This window comes from Eschrichtius robustus, chromosome 13 (assembly GCF_028021215.1).
Source record: "Eschrichtius robustus isolate mEscRob2 chromosome 13, mEscRob2.pri, whole genome shotgun sequence".
NCBI classification, from domain to species: Eukaryota; Metazoa; Chordata; class Mammalia; order Artiodactyla; family Eschrichtiidae; genus Eschrichtius; species Eschrichtius robustus.
Window position 1 is genome coordinate 4452044 of NC_090836.1, and position 17179 is coordinate 4469222.

A 17179-nucleotide genomic window follows, 5' to 3' on the forward strand; every position below is an offset into this window, starting at 1 on the left:
TGTCAGGTCACAACCCATGTGGGAATGAGCATGAAACTGCAGGTTCCCAGAGGAGACTTTTCCTTTACTCTCTTATATGCAGTAGTAGGACAGACATCCTACTATCTTCTTCTAGGAGGTGAGTTTTTCCCTTGGTTCAGCCATTGAAAGTGTCCCAGCTTTCTGACTGACTCTCCAACATGGACCCTCTCACTTGGATGGACCTGATGCTTTGTCTTCTGAATGCACGACCTATTGAAACCTATGCTAGGTCACCAGTGACATGGCAAACGCAAATCCCAGTACTTGCTCATTCTTCTGTATTCTAGGTGATCTTCATTTCTGGCCTCTGAGATCTTCCTTTGTTGTCCCACCTGCTAAGTAGTATATTTTTAAAGTATCGTTAAGCTATTGCCTCCAAAATTAGTAGGCAAAAATATGATGAGAAACGTGATATTTACACAGTCTCAAAGTATCCCACCACAAGATATTTATTCATCACAAAGGAAAAAATAGTAACTTCTGTAGAGATGACTCCTGGAAAACACCATCTTCACCACATGAGCAAAATCGACATCACCACTAAAGAAATAATGTGACATCGTGTGCTTCCCCGTATGGTGCACTCAGAAAGGCACAATCTGACTGTGTTGTCTTCCCCAAAATGCATTAATCACATGGAAATGTTGGTCAAATCCAAACTGAGGGTCTTTTAACAAAAAGTTAGACAATACCTTTCCAAGTGTCAAGGTCATGAAAGACAGAAACAGAATGAAGGACCAACCTTGATTAAAGGACAGGAGAAGAACCATGACAGCTAAATGCATTAAATGTCAGGATTAGATCCTGGTCCAGAAAGGTGACACTGGTAGTACAATTGATGAAATTTAAATAAGATCTCTAGATTAATTAATAGTACTAGTTAATAGTATAATTGTGTGTGATGCTAATTTCCTGGCTTTGACCATTGTAATCAAATCAGGTTTTTTTTGTGTTTTTTTTTTTCGGCCGTGCCACGTGGCTTGCAGGATTAGTTTCCCGACCAGGGATTGAACCCGGGCCACAGTGAAAGCACCAAGTCCTAACCACTGGACCGCCAGGGAATTCTTGATCATTGTACTGTGGTTATATAAGGTAACACATGGGGAAACTGAGTGAAGGAGAAATGGAAATTCATTGTATCATTTTCGCCAGTCTGAAATTATTTCTGCCAAGAACTGCGAAGGATCTAAGATTTTACCCTGCTTGTAAACTCACAACTTAACCTGCTTCAATGTCATTAATGCTGGCGGAAGACATGATACTCCTACTCCAGGGTCAGAGACGAAGGACTTTATTCTTTTGGCAGATCATGTCACATAAGCATCATAATCACAATGGCTCCACCTCTTCCCCCAAGTCCCACCAGGGTGACACAGGTAACTCACAGGCAGTGAGTCTGTATCACACAGCTTAAATCCCAATCTCTTATAGGAGGTGCATGCAAACCTACCCAAATTCTGGCCTGGACAGAGACGTTATCTTTATTACATTGCAGAAGAAACCAGTCCTTTTCTCCAAAGGAAGACATTCTCTCCATTAAGGCTGTTTGCTGTACAAACATTCTTAAAAAGATAATCCTGAACAAAAGTCTGTCCACGGCTTTCTTCACAACATTTGCGGAAACAAGAAAGACCATGGAAAATTGCCTGCTAACAATTTCAAAATGAAAAGCTAAAAAAAAAAATCTAAAGAAAACAAAATGGAAAATGAAATCACAGAAAATTTAAGGGACTTGCTTATACCATACTACTAGTGAAAAGAATCAGAATTAAAACTTCCAAGTCACCTATACCCCCAGCTCCATCCTTAAAGTCTTTGCCTAAAGAGGCCCATCACCAAATTGTGCTTCCACTTCATGCAAATTGTTGGGCTAAACAAGACCTCCCTTGTGCATCTTCCCTGGTTCCCATAGACATATTCCCTACGTGAGGCATTAATTTGTCTTCCAACTACATGGTAATCACTTTCCAATAGTCAATTAAGAAATTAAAAATTTAAAATGTCATCTTGCAAGTATAACTGTACCTGTGTGGATTCTAGGCAGTTGTGTTTCAAACTGAGGCCATCCCCAAAAATCCAGATCAGTACTGCCACACTACCGAACTGATCAACCTAAATGTCTCCTGCTGTTATTCTGTCTTTAAGAAACTCTCTCCCATGTGATATGCCTTCCTAGGCTTGAAATCCTGAAACTACCACTTTCGAAAAAAGCTTCTGTGAAAGGAAAAGCTTAAAATCATTAAGGGAAGGAAGGAACAGGGTGTAAAATGAACTGAAGTCAACCATCCTTATTCTCAGAAGGTCAGTAGGGCTGAGACCACCGCATCTGAAAATGGGACTTGCACCCAGGCCTGCTGTGGATAAATATTCAACTTCCTTCCACAGTGAAATCACCGAAAGAGGAAGCTTGGAAAATTGACCTCAAATGTTTATGTGGCCTGGGCCCCATCCTCCAGCTGAGAAGGTCTAGTGAGATCATTGTGCAGGGCTGCCCTTCTCCAGCATTGGGGGGTGAAGGGGACAGAGATCTCTGGGCCCTGCTCCCAGAGTGGCTGATCAGGTCAGGTGTGGGACCTCAGAATTTGCATTTCTAAGAATTTCCTAAGTAATGCTGCTGCTGGTGGTCAGGGGACTACATTCAGGGCAGGAGCCCGGGCAGTAGCTCAGATCAGGGCAGGAGCACCCTTATCTTCACAGTCCCAGGTCCCAGAGCAAGGCAGGTGCTCAGGGGATGTTGGGTGAGTGCCTGAGCTAGAAACTGCTTTATTTTACCTCTGTTGATCTCAAAGTCCTCATCTGGGTAAGAGTCTACCATGTAAAGGGAGTGTTAAGTCAAGACTTAAGGGAGCAAAGCATCTCAGGTGCTCAGACCAAGAAACGTGCCCAGAAGGCCAACCTGGTCTTCTAGGTTGCCGGTCACGCTGCCTGTGGGTCTGTCCGCCTGTCCAGCCTTGACCAAAAGGAGAACTAAGTGGAGAAGTGAAGAAGGAGCAGGACAGCATCTGGAAGAGGCCAGACAACAGCATCCAAAGCCTCAGGGGGGAGAAAAGGGAACCAGCCTGCAGCTGAGCAGAGGTCACAGCCGCAGAGCCGGGGGCTCGGCTGTAGAGTCGGTCAAGCCTAAGAAGGACGGAGAGACAGACAGGAGGCTTGGGACCCAGATTTCAAGAACAGGAAGGAAATCTGAGGTTGGCCAGCTCTGAACTTGACTATCACAGCACACCGCCCCCCAAGACTGGAGCACCCCGTCCACCTCTCCTGGTCCATCCCTGCAGAGGGCAGCTCCGTGGCCCTCCCCAGCTTGCAGCTGCTTCTAGAAGCCGTCTCTTGGAGAGACCGCTGCTCCTTTCCCATCCTGAATCAAGCTCCTTGTCCTTGCCACCACCCTGCCACTCGTCCAGTCCAGCAGGGAGAGCTTCCGGGGGTGAGACACACACACACACACACACACACACACACACACACACACACACACACACACACACACAGTTACAGAATTCTCTCTCTCTCTCTCTTCCCTTGCCTTCCTTCCCCCTACAAGTGCCCTCACCCCGGACAATGGTCCCCGCTGGTCAGCTAGCTTCTCTCTCCTCTCCCCAGCACCCACATTCCCCACACCTGGGGCTGCCTGTTTCCATGGGGTTCTCCCCAGGATGGGGACCAAGGTCCACCTAACACACCCACACCCATCACAACGCCAGAGGGTGGAAGATTGGGGGAGGGGATGACAACCCTGTAGAAGGCAGTTGATTTGCTGCTCCTAAGAGGACCCAAAACTTCTTCTTAAAGAAAAAAAATGAAGAAAGGCCCCAAGTCCTGATTGGCTAGTGGCGGGGCTCTGGAATGCCTCGGTTACCGTATATGCTCACATAGAAGATGCCGCTGCAGAAGGAATGTGGCCCATGAGCCAGGCCACGGTGGAGTGAACATGGCAGCGACCGCACACTCGTTTCCCCACTGAGGGCCCGTCTCCCTTTCCAGTCTCCGCTCCCACAGCCATGACCGTGGCCCTAGCGATCCCAGTTTTCTGCTGGGCCCCCATCTTGGCTGGAAACTAGGCGAACATATGTTAATTGAGCAGAATGAGAACTAGGACTTCTCTGATGATTTTCCTTGAGGCTCATCCTTTAAACACACACAACTGTTTCTTCCCAAGGCTTCTCCTAGGCAAGTATATACAGTATTTCACGTGAGGAATGTTCTATTCACAATCTCCTACCTTTTTGGATCAGGGAAGGGATTAGGATGATTTTATAGCTGATCAATTCTGCAGTGCCTGGAGCATTCCTGCCCCACACCCTCCAGCCCCCAGGCGGAAACCTTCCTCTCCTCCAACTCCCCCCCCTTGCCCCCAAGTCAGCGGCACATGCCCCACCCCCATCCAGGCCTGGAGGGCAGAGCAGAGGCGCAAAGAGAGGGGGCAGGGAAGGAGAGGAAGTTGGTGTCTGAATGTGCGCCCCAGTTACATTCCAGAGGCAAACAGAAAGTAAAAAAGAAAAAATTAAACTTAGGTCACCACTGTTTCGTATTATCCACGCCCCTGCAGCTCTTCATTCATGCCAGTACCCTCCAGTGGATAAGATGCCCATCCAAGGACAGAAATGGAGAGCCTCAGAGACTGTTCAGTTTTCAGTGGATGGCTATAACGATCAGAGAGGTTCAGTGACCTAACGAAGGTCACACAGCCAGTTCCTACAGACCCAGGACTAGAAAGCGGGTCTCATAAAACCTGGGTCCAGGCTCCTTCGGTACCCACCCTTGGTTTTTATTCACACGCCTGTAAGCGTTCACTGACCGCCCCTTCCTTCAGACAGCCCTGTGGGTTAAGGCAGGAGTTAGGTTGGTAGCATGGGGATTTCTGACAGGTGGGCTGCTAATTGCGGTCGTGTTGGTGCAGCCCCTGACCACGTGCAGGCCCCCTTGAGGACCGAGGCAGCGACAGTCTCACAATGACAGTCTCACAATGACAGTTGGCTGCACAAACCCAGGGCAATTGAGGGGAACTGAAATTTGATCTTTTTCTTTTCTTTCTTTTTTTTTTTTCCCCCTCCAACCCGGTCTGAAAGAGCCAGTGAAAACCCCAGCCAGACACACTGAGCTGCCTCTGAATCATTGAGAAACACAGAGGAGGGCGGCGCCCACCCCTCTCCGTGGCTCGGGGAGCCCTCAGCAGCCTCGCCTCCTGCTGTCACTGTCACAGCGTCCCACGCCAGCTCGGCTCCCCGTCCCCGTCCGAGTGCCCTGCATTCCTGGACATGGGAGCTCTGGCCTGTGGGTGTCGGTTCACACACCCGCTTCCTCCTCTGCCTTTCACTGCCAGCATCCTCCGAGAGGCCAGCACAAGGTTTCCATTAGCGAAGCACATTTTTGTGCGATGGATATTGAACCGGGGAGGAAAGAGAGCAGACTGTTGTCCATGATGGATGGGTTTTCTAGAGGGCTTCCCAGGGTGGTCCTTAAGGGGACCAGGACAGAGCCACGTGGGTCGCACAGCTTCCAGACATGCGCTTGTTCGGGTGCACGTCTGTGTTGGGGGTCTGTCTGCTCTACCGCTGGTTTCCCCCCACCACCGCCCCTCCCCCCCAACACCCCAACTTCCAGTTCACCTGAGTGCAAAACGCCTCTCAGTTCTCCTTTTAGAATCAAAGTACCCTGTCCATGTGCTCACTCTTTATGATGGATGTGACTGCCCTGGAGGGGGAGGTACGGTTTGGGGACCCCAGCTCATGAAACATCACCCAATAGTCCTGCATTTTAAAACTCTCTATCTCCCTTTTCAGAATGCTGAGGTTTCCTTAAGCTTAGTAAGCATGCCTTTCCACGAGCATCACCCTTACCCACACACAGCCCGAACGAGATGGGGTGGACCAAGCAAAGGCTCATCTCTGGGTTCTCCACGTCTTGCACGGCGCCAACAACACCGTTAGCGTGAGCTGGATAAATGATTAATAAAAATAACTAGGAGTCGAAGGAAGCTTAACTTCTAAATCACTTTCCCTCGGCTCAGTTACCCCACTTTTTTAATAGAAGAAGGAAATGAGCCTCTGGGAGCTTGAGTGGCAGAGCGGGGAAGCAAACCCCGTCCCCTGAGGTCCCAACCCGGTCCGTCTTGTCACACTGTCGGGGGAACCTTGAGCCACTGTCTTAAGAAGGGGCTCTGCCCTCAGGGTGCTTTCCTCTACAGTCAGAACCTATAGAGGAAAATAATACAGAACAATTCAGGGAAGTAGCAGCGAATAGTCCAACACGGAAATGCTTTGCGGACAGATAGCCCTTGAAGACAGGAATGAATTGAGGCCCATTATCCCAATTCATTGAGGAGAAAAACAGAAGGGCCATAAAGAAAGGGAACCTTCACCCAAGGTCGCATCACTGAGAACAAAGGCGAGTTCATCAAATCTTTAATCTAGTCGAAGGGTTTTCAAAGAGCTTTTGGGGACAGGTGGAGGGGCCGACTGGAAGCCCAGACCTCCCAGGAGAAGCCTGAAGATCAGTGCTCCCATCCAGAGCCTTTTTCTCCCCCTCTTGAACATAGCAAAGTTCTTTCCGCCACTGGAGCAGAAGAACGCAAAAGTCGCAGGGCATCCTGCAGCCTCAAAAGGTCCGTGCTGTCCGGGTCCTGGAATTTTACATATTAGAGGCTCTGAGAAGTTCTGCCGGCAAAAGCAAAAGCAAACAACAGAAAACCCCAAATAAGAAAAACCTTTAAGTCGGTGCTGTTGGAGCTTCCCTCTCTGACCTGCAGAACCAACATCTGTCCTGCCCGGTCCCTAGGATAAGCAGATCACAGAGGCAGGAATCCTTTGTCTGGGGTAGTTTTAGGGGCCGACCCACAAGCTGCCTTTCCAAGGGGCTTCCCAGCTCTCAGATCCCCTAGCTCACACATATGTTCCTTTCCTTCTGGAAGGAATCTCAGCACCCCGCCCATCACACATCTGCACCCACAGCTGCCTCCTGAGCATGCCGTGGGTCTCCCCAGAGGGTTGCCAGAGATGGTGCCTCATCTGGCCGCATGCCCGGGGCTTGGCATGGAGCTTGGCATACAGAATGTAGGTGAGTAGAAAGTGTGAGCTGAGTGGGATGCAAGGCACCTGTGGGTGATCCTAGCACTTGCTTTTCTCTTCTCCCGAAAGCCCTACCCGCGCCCGCCCCCCCCCCCACAGAGACTGTGTCTGGAGTCTCCCCAAGAGCTGAGCTGGGAGCTGTTGAGATCCCACTGCTGAAGCAGAGGCACATCTCTCCCTCCCCACCCCTACCCCTGACCCGACCCTTCCAGGAAGCCTCTGCCTTAAAACCTCTGTTTCGGGGCTTCCCTGGTGGCGCAGTGGTTGAGAATCTGCCTGCCAATGCAGGGCACACGGGTTCGAGCCCTGGTCTGGGAAGATCCCACATGCCGCGGAGCAACTGGGCCCGTGAGCCACAACTACTGAGCCTGCGCGACTGGAGCCTGTGCTCCGCAACAAGAGAGGCCGCGATAGTGAGAGGCCCGCGCACCGCGATGAACAGAGTGGCCCCCGCTTGCCACAACTAGAGAAAGCCCTCGCACGGAAACGAAGACCCAACACAGCCAATAAATAAATAAATTAATAAATAAATAATAAAAGTGTTTTTAAAAAAACCCAAAAAACCTCTGTTTCCCCAAGTTGATGGGGTGGCAGCCTGTGCTCCCCCTTCCCCACTCCTCTCTCCCCCGCTCTCTCTCCCCTCTCCCCCCAACTAGGCTTTCTTTCCCTCTATTGAGCTGTCAGCCAAGCAGCTGCCTCCAAGGAACCTCTGTTTGGCTGGGCCCTGGGCCAATGCCTTGCCTCTAGCTGCCCAATTCAGGATGATCTAAATCAGAAATGCATGTGTAGGCCCAGTGTCTTCAGGGGATGCCCTTCACCGGTCTTCTGGGTTAAAAAGCAGCCTCAGAGAATAGCCACATCTGACCGCATGCGGCCTCAGCCACGGTGGCCACTGGCTCTGATGCCCAGAGAGGATGCAGGTTTGCAGGGGTGGCTTTGGGGAGGGTCCTGCTCCTTGTCACCGAAAGAGTTTGGTTCCAGGAAAGGCCCAAGCTTGGCTTGGGAGATCCAGATGCACGGCAGAGCTGAAGTAGAGAAAAGGAAGGACTCCATCCTTCATCCGCGCCCGCGCTCCTTCTGAGGGCAGAATGCAAGGGAGGTCCGGGAAAAGAAAGAGCTGGGGGGCCTGCTGGTGGGGGCAGGGAAGGCAGGAGAGGAGGCCGGCAGGCCCAGAGAAAAGGGCATGACCTGCTAGCAACGCGGGTGAAGGGGGCCCGCAGCCCGGGGCCCAGGTGAAGGAGCAGGAAACGGGAATGTCTCCGGGTTCTGACATGTGGTTGTAATGATCACAGACCCTGTAGGCGCCTAGGGACCTCGGAGGTCATCTCCTCCATCCTCCTGCTTCCGGGCAGGGCTGTAACTAAACTAGTCAAGATGTGCAGGCAGCTCTGTTTTTAAAGGTCCCCGGAGAGGGGAAAATGAGCTTCCTTTCATCAACTGTGAGGCTCGGGATCTTGGTGTTGACTTTTTCCACATCATCCAGGAAGGTCACACTTTAGAAAGGCTGCATCAGAAACTGCCTCGTGGCTCAGCTGGATGACGGGGCCCGTGGGTCCTGGGTCAGGAGTGCGTGGGGACCCACCTCCCCCAAGTTTCCCGGGCCCGGGAGTGCCTGCTGCCCAGCTTTATCCCTCTGGCTGAGCTTCAGGCTCTCTGCTCATCTAGGTGATGCATGCAGGGTGCTCAGAGCACGTGAGCATTGTGCTAGTGGTTGAGTGTATTCTCATGGCTGCTGTGGCTGCAGCTTTTAGTGGAGAAGGAAATCCATGTCCATCAATTTCCTTCTTTAGAAGACCTGCTGTCTACCATGCTGTCCAGAAGGCAGAGAGGGGATTAGGCTGAGCATCCCAGCTGGGGTGCCCTTCCTGACCTGCCTCCTGCTCTGCCTCCACTCTGATCCGCCACCGTCTCCTGTGTGTCCCCATCACCTCACTGGCTGACCTTTTGAACAGACAGTAGTGTGCTACAGAGTAACCGCTCGGGGGTCCCCATGGGGTAGCCGTACAATTTAGTATCCAAACCAGGATGCCTTTGAGCTGTAAATTACGCAGGACAACAGGCATAAATCAGAATTTTTCCAGGTAAAGTGGGGCCCCGATCACCCTGGCTCTGGGGTCAAACCAAGTCCCTACAACCTGAACCTTGGCTGACCCTGAGCAATTTAATTGTTTTGAGCTTAGGTTGCTTGTTGGTGAAATATACTAAGGTAAAATAAATACCCCCTGCGGGGGAGGAGGCCGGCGAGGGGGGCAGATCTCAGTCTTTGAAGTACGTGAGAGTTACTCAAGATGTTTGTCAAAAATGAAGACGCCCAACCCAACTCCCATAAATTCCGATCCCCTGGCTCAGGGTGTGGCCTGGGAATCTGCATTCTGATAGGTGATCCATAGCTCAACGTTTAAGAAGCATTGCCTTTGAGTCACAGTAAGGACTCTGAAAGTAACACAGTAAGGCACCTGGCACAGAGCGGCCACCAGGAGCGGCTGCTGTCATCCCGCTGTACCTCTACTTTTTTTCCCCCTCTTCCTCCCCGCCTACCCTGGGAGCTCCCTGGGGCAAGGGTTGTGTCTTATCATCTTTGAAGATACAGTGCCAGCTAAATGATGGTCTAGCGCTCCTTTCGTGACGCGCATGTGCAGAGGGCAGAGGTGGGATGCCTGCCCACCATCACCCACGGGCGGTGGCAGGGTTGGTACCCAGGGTCCCCTCGGTGAGAACTGCTGATTTGCAGAAGATGGACATCTCCGAGGCCGGGACCCCTCCCGGCAGCCGCGTGCCTGATGCTCCCTTCCCAGCCCACCCTCAGGCTCGAGTTGAACCACCTAGGCTGGGGTGGAGCACAGGTTTGCTGAGAAATCTGGCTGAGAGATCTGACCGTTAAGTGTGTTTCATCCTGAAATGACTTGGAGTGAAAACTGAAAGTAAAACTCAAACCACCCACTTCCCCCAGCCGAGTGCTGAGTTCAGCGATGCCGTTCTTGCCTTGGAGGCCCTCTCCTGCCTCTCCCGTCCCCGCCCGAAGCCCCCAACACCCACTTCCGTCCACGCAGAAGTCAGAGGCAGGGGTGTGGTGGAGGAGACACCCCTCTGCAGGGCGGACGCCCGGTCTTCTGAGAAACCCTGACCCCTTTCTATGCCTCCACTCTATTTACCAAATAAGAAGCTATTCTTCCATTTAAAGAGACACATCAGACACATCATAGCCGTTATGTATTGCGCTTCCTACTACGCCATTTCAACAGCACGTTGGGACCATGTAAGTCAAAAACAGAAACAGAACATTTAAAAATAGAAAAATAAGTATTCATGATCTTGCACGTGTTAGCATGCATATGAGAGCAATATACGTTCTCATAGCAAAAACTCTTAACACTGCAGGCATAAAAGACGCGGTGCCTATAATGCCATCCTCCAAAAACCACCTCCTTTAATAGTTCAGGGTTTTTAAAAACGCTATATGGTAGTTAGTCTGTGCAGTAGGATTGCCCCTGAATGCACAACGTTCCCTGAGGGTCCGAGAGGTTGAGTAAACTTGCCCAAGATCAGCCAGCTAGGAGGTGGTGTGGGGAAGACAGACAGAGACAGAGAGACGGACAGAGAGCAAACAACCAGCGAGGGAGACAGCCAGGGTCCAGCTCTCCTGGGAGTGCGAGGCTGCCCTGCCCATTCAGTGCTTCTCCAGAGACAGGAGTGGCCTCTGCAAATGCGTGGATCACCCAGTAGCCTGGCCTGATGGTTGGAATTAAGTATTTAAAGCTGGAATGCCATCTAGGGATCACTTTTGAGTCACAACTTTTGAGTTTGTAGATATGGAAACTGAGACCCAGTGTGAACTAGACCAGTGGTCTGCTAAGTGGGGTGCAGGAAGAATCTCCCAAGAGATCTGTGAGACTGGCCAGTTTAACAGAACCAATTTCCTGGCGCTTAACATTCGCGTGTTCATCTCCACCTGGATCCACCTGCCTTTCCTTCACAAACCCCCTTCTCCCACTTTACTCTCACCCTGCCTGCATCTCGTTATGTCCCAGGTATAAACACCCACAGAAGCCTTCTCACTCAAGGCTCTTACATATTTATTTTAAGATTCATGTTAGAAATGGGGGTGCTTTTGTCTGTCATGGAATATATTCAGTTACAGTATATTATAGAGCAGGGGCAGGAATGGTGACAACTTTTATTTAAAGACCTCACCTTGGGCTTCCCTGGTGGCGCAGTGGTTGAGAATCTGCCTGCCGATGCAGGGGACACGGGTTCGAGCCCTGGTCTGGGAAGATCCCACAGGCCGCGGAGCAACTGGGCCCGTGAGCCACAGCTACTGAGCCTGCGCGTCTGGAGCCTGTGCTCCGCGACAAGAGAGGCCGCGATAGTGAGAGGCCCACGCACTGCGATGAAGAGTGGCCCCCGCTTGCCGCAACTAGAGAAAGCCCTCGCACAGAAACGAAGACCCAACATAGCAATCAATCAATCAATAAATCAATAAATCTTAGAAAAAAAAAAATCTCACCTATTCTTTCCTTTTATAATCGTCAAAGAAAAACAAACAAACAAAAACCTTGCCCTGAAATGAAACCCATAAGAACAAAGCTGGCGGGGTATCAGTGTGAACTATTAAAGAGACTGTCACCTTATATCATCCAGGGGATAAAACTCGTAAGTTCACGCCTTTCCCAACAATCTGTCTGAAAATCGGAAGTCAGAAAAGAGACAACGGTCCCAGGGACGTGTGCTAACACCCACCTGTCCGACGGGTTCACGCTCTGTCACTTCCCCGTGTTTGCAGCTCCTGGCTCACTGTCATTTGCTCCAGTCATCGCTCCTATTCTTCCATCTCCGAGGTTTAATGTGCTGTGAACATGGTTCCCTGAGCACCTCCTTCCCAACAATCTTGTCCTCTGCCTTCCCCAACCACTTGCTCCCACGCTCATATACTAGACCTCATTTTACCAATAATATCAATTCCATCATAATCTCAGTTTCTTGCATTCCACCCTTCCATTCTTTACTCCATCGAGAACCTCAGCCCCAACCAGCCTGGACCCCCAGCTCCTTCTACCCATCGATCTTACCTCCTTCTCCCTCTCCCTTTCTTACCTGCCTTAAATCCCCTGGCCAGTCCTTACGATGACTCCCTCGTGTACGTCCTCAATTCCTTGCCCCTGTTTGCTTTATCCCAGCAAGATGTGAGCTGAGAAGCATCACCAGCTGGCAGCTGTACCCAGACCACCGAGTGGGTATAGGAGCACGAAAACGTTCTGGGTGCTTCTCGGAAAGTCTGGGACTCCCTACAGCCACAGGGAATAGGGGGCTCCAGCTGGCGTGACCGGAACCCCAAAGCAAAGAGTGCTCCTTGAAGGCTGAAGAACGTGGAAGGCTTGGGTGGGTGAGGACTTACAAGGAAGTGGAGAAGTTCTAGAAGAACCAGGAAGCTGTGATGCGAGGTTCCTCTGAAGCACAGTCCTCTGCGGTCGGGCGCCCAGGGACACATGGCACACTCTTCCCTGCTCGGGACACAGCACCTGCTCTGTCTGCACTTCCCAAGGGAAAGGGTCCAACTGGGTCACGGTGTCACCGTCCCATGTGAAGACCCCTATGGCACAGAGGCTCTTCCAAGCCACCTGAAAGAAGCCAGGGCTTGGCATGGCCACCAATGCACCAGCCAGGTGTCTGTGACCAGGACAGCAGGACTCCGGCCGCGGAGGGCGCTGCTTGTGACCAGGGCGAGTGGTTCTGACCACGTCCTGGTCACACTGATTCACATTCAGTTCTGGGAACCGCTTCTTCATCTCACTAATCCAGGAACCCCAGGCATCCCCTGCTAAGGGGATTTCGCTGGCAATCCCCAGACTTTCAGAGACTGACTCGCCATGTCGGCCCCAGGATCCTAACCCCACTCTGGTGTCACTGCAGAGCCTGCAAGGAGACTGGAAAGAAAAACTTTATGCTCTTTTCCTGACTTCAAGCTCTACTGGTTTGGAAAGCACCTTATGCTTCGAAGAAGGATTGGGTTCAAATCCTGGTTCTGTCTCGGACCAGCTGTTAGACCCCGGGAAGCTGACGCAAGCTCTCTGGACCTCGATTTTGCCGTCTATACAATGGGGAGAGAGATGCTCACCTCTCTGAATCTCAGGGAGCTTTAATGCCCTGTACTTGGCTCCCTCCCAGCACGTGTTTGTTTCTCCCAACCCTCCCCACACGCCCACCCATGCGGAGACATAAATCAATCCTCATGAAACACCCTGGTGCTGTTTCTTCTGCAGCTAAAAAGCTCAGGAACCTCTACCGCCACTTGTCCTAGAGTCAGAAGATCTGGGGTGGAGTCTCAGCCCTGCACAAAGTGGTATGCGACCCTAATGATACCACTCCGCCCTCCAGACCCCCACCTCCTTCTCGGTAATATTGGGGACCACGGGGTTAGATGACCTTTCGCATCCTTGCAGCCCAGCATCCTCGGATCCAAATATTCTGTTCAATCCAACCCACTTCCTCTACACTTGAGAAAACTGCCTAAGTAGCTCCCAGACTCGGTTCCACCCAGAGCGGACAGGAGTCAGGAGGGGGTCGCAGGAGGGAAATGCACATGGGGGCGAGGCATGGGAGTAAGGGGGGAGCCCTGAGCTGTTTTCAAATGATGAAGCCACGCAGAACTGCTTATCTGCTGCATCCTAGGCCCCCAAGACACCAGCCCCCAAGACACCCGCCGACAAGTCCTGCCGGCCTGGGAAGGACAGGGCAGGAGGAGCAGGGCCTCTCTTCTCCCCTGACCCCACAGACCAATGCAGAACGGCCTTCACTCAAAGGAAACGTGACCCGAAGATATCAGGACAGATGGTTGTAAGACCCGAATTCTAGATCCTGCCCCGCCATCCTGACGTGAGACCTTCAAGCCAGCTCCCCTCCCAGCGGCGCCCCTGCTCCGCTCAGGGCTGGGATGAGGAGGTGATAAGGGGGGGGACATCCCCCTGTCACCCCACATTCCCTGCACAGAGGAGCACCCTTCGTTATTTTATTTTATTTTTTTGGTTGCACTGGGTCTTCGTTGCTGCACGCGGGCTTTCTCTAGTTGTGGCGAGCGGGGGCTACTCTTCGTTGTGGTGCGCGGGCTTCTCATTGCAGTGGCTTCTCTTGTTGTGCAGCACGGGCTGTAGGTGCGTGGGCTTCCGTAGTTGCGGCTCGCGGGCTCAGTAGTTATGGCTCACGGGCTTAGTTGCTACGCTGCATGTGGGATCTTCCCGGATCAGGGATCGAACCCGTGTCCTCTGCACAGGCAGGTGGATTCTTAATCACTGGACCACCAGGGAAGTCCCAGAAGGGCATCCTTCTTGCTGAGACTGGCTTTCCAACTCGTGTGTGAGCTTCCAGACGTGGAGCTGAAATCCTTCACGTCTGACGCGTGACTGGTTACTGCTTGGTGGAGCCTTCTGGTGCGCCAGGCACGGAGCTCGGCCCTTTAATTCTCACTCACCCTTCTGGGGCAATTATCTTCACTGTCTAGATGAGGAACTGAAACTGGAAGTTAGGTCACTTGCCAAAAGACTGGTAGTTACTAAATGGCTGAGCCAGGCTGCTTCTCTTAAGTTCATTTCGAAAATCCAATTAGTTCAAAATTCGTGTTACAAAAGTTTATGCAGTGAGGAGCCTCGCCCCCGTCCCCTAGCACAGCCCCCTTCCTCAGGGCCACCAGGAGAAACCAGTTTCTTATATACCATCCCCGAGATATTCCCTGCATATACATTCTAATATGTATCAATATTCTTTTGTATACGCCTTACCCCGAACAGTAATGTACTATTGTTCTATACTTTGCTTTTAAACTTAATACATATCTTTTAAAAAATTTTTTACTGTACAGCAAAGTGAATCAGCTGTATGTATACATATATCCCCCCTTTTTTGGATTTCCTTCCCATTTAGGTCACCACAGAGCACCGAGTAGAGTTCCCTGAGCTATACGGTAGGTTCTCATTAGTTATCTATATTATACATAGAATCAATAGTGTGTATACGTAGAGACTGTCATACAGAGTGAAGTAAGTCAGAAAGAGAAAAACAAATATTTTATATTAACGCGTATATGTGGAATCTGAAAAAATTGGTATAGGCGATCTCATCTACAAAGCAGAAATAGAGACACAGACGTAGAGAACAAACGTATGGATACCAAGGGAGAAAGGGAGGAGGGGGATGAATTGCGAGATTGGGATTAAACTTAATAAATATCTTGAGGGCTATTTTTCTCTCTCTCTCCCTCTGTCCATCTCCCTCTCCACGCATGGGACTTTGCAACTGGATTTGTAAAGACCCCGTTTCTGCATGGCTGCCTTTGATTAGGGTGGACCTGGGAGGCTGGGAGGCATATAAGCTGGAAGGAACTGAAAGATTCTGCAGGCACCCTCCTCCATCAACAGCTGAGTCCCCCAAAACCCAGAGCAGGCGACCTGATTAGACCACCACTGCTGGCACAAGCCCAGGAGCCTTCCAGAGCAGGACTCTGTCTGCTGCCAGGGATGGCCCAGACCCAGAGGTGGTGGCAGGGCCATCAACTCAGAGTCCTTCAGACCAGTGTCCGGGGCTGCAGCGCCCTGGGGAAGGAAACCCCTGCCTGACTTGGATTTCTGTTCACCAGAGAGAAATCTGGGTACATGCAGTCTGTCCTAGGCATCGGGGTGGCGCTTTGAGTTCAGAAGCGCTCTTTCCCCAAGGCGGTTCAGCCTCTTTCCTCCGCCCGGGCCTCACCTCCACGCATGTGAAGGGACCTTAACACCAGTCCCGGGGGACGAGAAGAGAGTCCTGGGTAGATGGCTGGGTGATCAAGGGGATCTGTGGGGAATCCAGGGCCCCCTTCACCCTCTGGGCCTCCATTCCCCAAATTTCCCCCATTTACATTGTGAAAAATAAGTTATGTTTGAAGGAGACTTCCACAGCATGAAGTTCAAACAAGATTTAATGTAGCCCTTCTTCCTGGAGTAGAGAGAACGATGTTGAGAGGACCGACCGCATTATACGGATTTTACCACGAAGCTGGAAGGTCCAAGATTTGCCCTTCAGAGCCTTGAATGAGTCTAGGACCTGAGGAACAGACCAGCTACCGCTTTTTGCAGGATGGTTTAGGGATCATTTTACTTGGAGGTCAGGGATGGCCTAACATTCAGTGGTTCCCAGAGTTTTGCACTTGATAAACCAGTAAAACTTCACCCCCAAATTTGAGGACCAATAAAAAGCTGATGACCCAGTATTTTGTCAAATAAGAATATGGGGATAGGTAGATACAGACATATTGTGGAAAGACTATTTGCTATGACTGTTGTTTCACAAAGAAAAGACATTTTAATAACAAAAAGTGAACCAATCTCAGAATAAAAACACTCTTTCAAAGAATGTTTTTCTTTTTTTATTGCAGTGGAGTTGATTTACAATGTTGCATTAGTTTCAGGTGTACAGCAAAGTGATTCAGTTATACATACATATACATTTTTTTCAGATTCTTTTCCATTATAGGTCATTGAATATAGTTATATTGAATATAGTTCCCTGTGCGATACAGTAGGGCCTTATTGTTTATTCAAGGAATGTTTTCCACTCACCTACATAGCCTTTATTCTCCCTCGTACCAGCAAAAATTTCTTCAAGGACCACCAGAGGTCCATCATGGAACCTCGTTTAGGAGTTAACAAACTTGATGATGTGACGTGGGCCCGCTCTTCTTAACCAAAGGTGTTTACTGTCTGTTTCCTTAAATTTTTCTTGAATCCTAACCTCCTCCTTCCCTCCCTCCCTCCCTTCCTTCTCCCCTTCATCCTTCCTTCCTTCCTTCCTTCCTTCTTCCCTTCTTCCTTCTTCCCTTCTGTTCTTCTTTCCTTCCTTCTCTCCCTCCCTCTCATACTTTACAAAAGTTTCTTGAGCAGGTACTATGTTCTAGTCATCCTTCTACCATCTTTTCCTCTGTAAAAAGCGTTTCTATGGTACCAAAGAGCTCCCCCCCCCACACCTGATCAAGAGGAAGCCTTGAGGTTATAAAGTGAAGCTGGTTGGTTCCGACGGAGTTTTTCCTGGCTGGGAGAGCTGGAACAGCAGAGGTAGAATGGTGACCCTCAGCC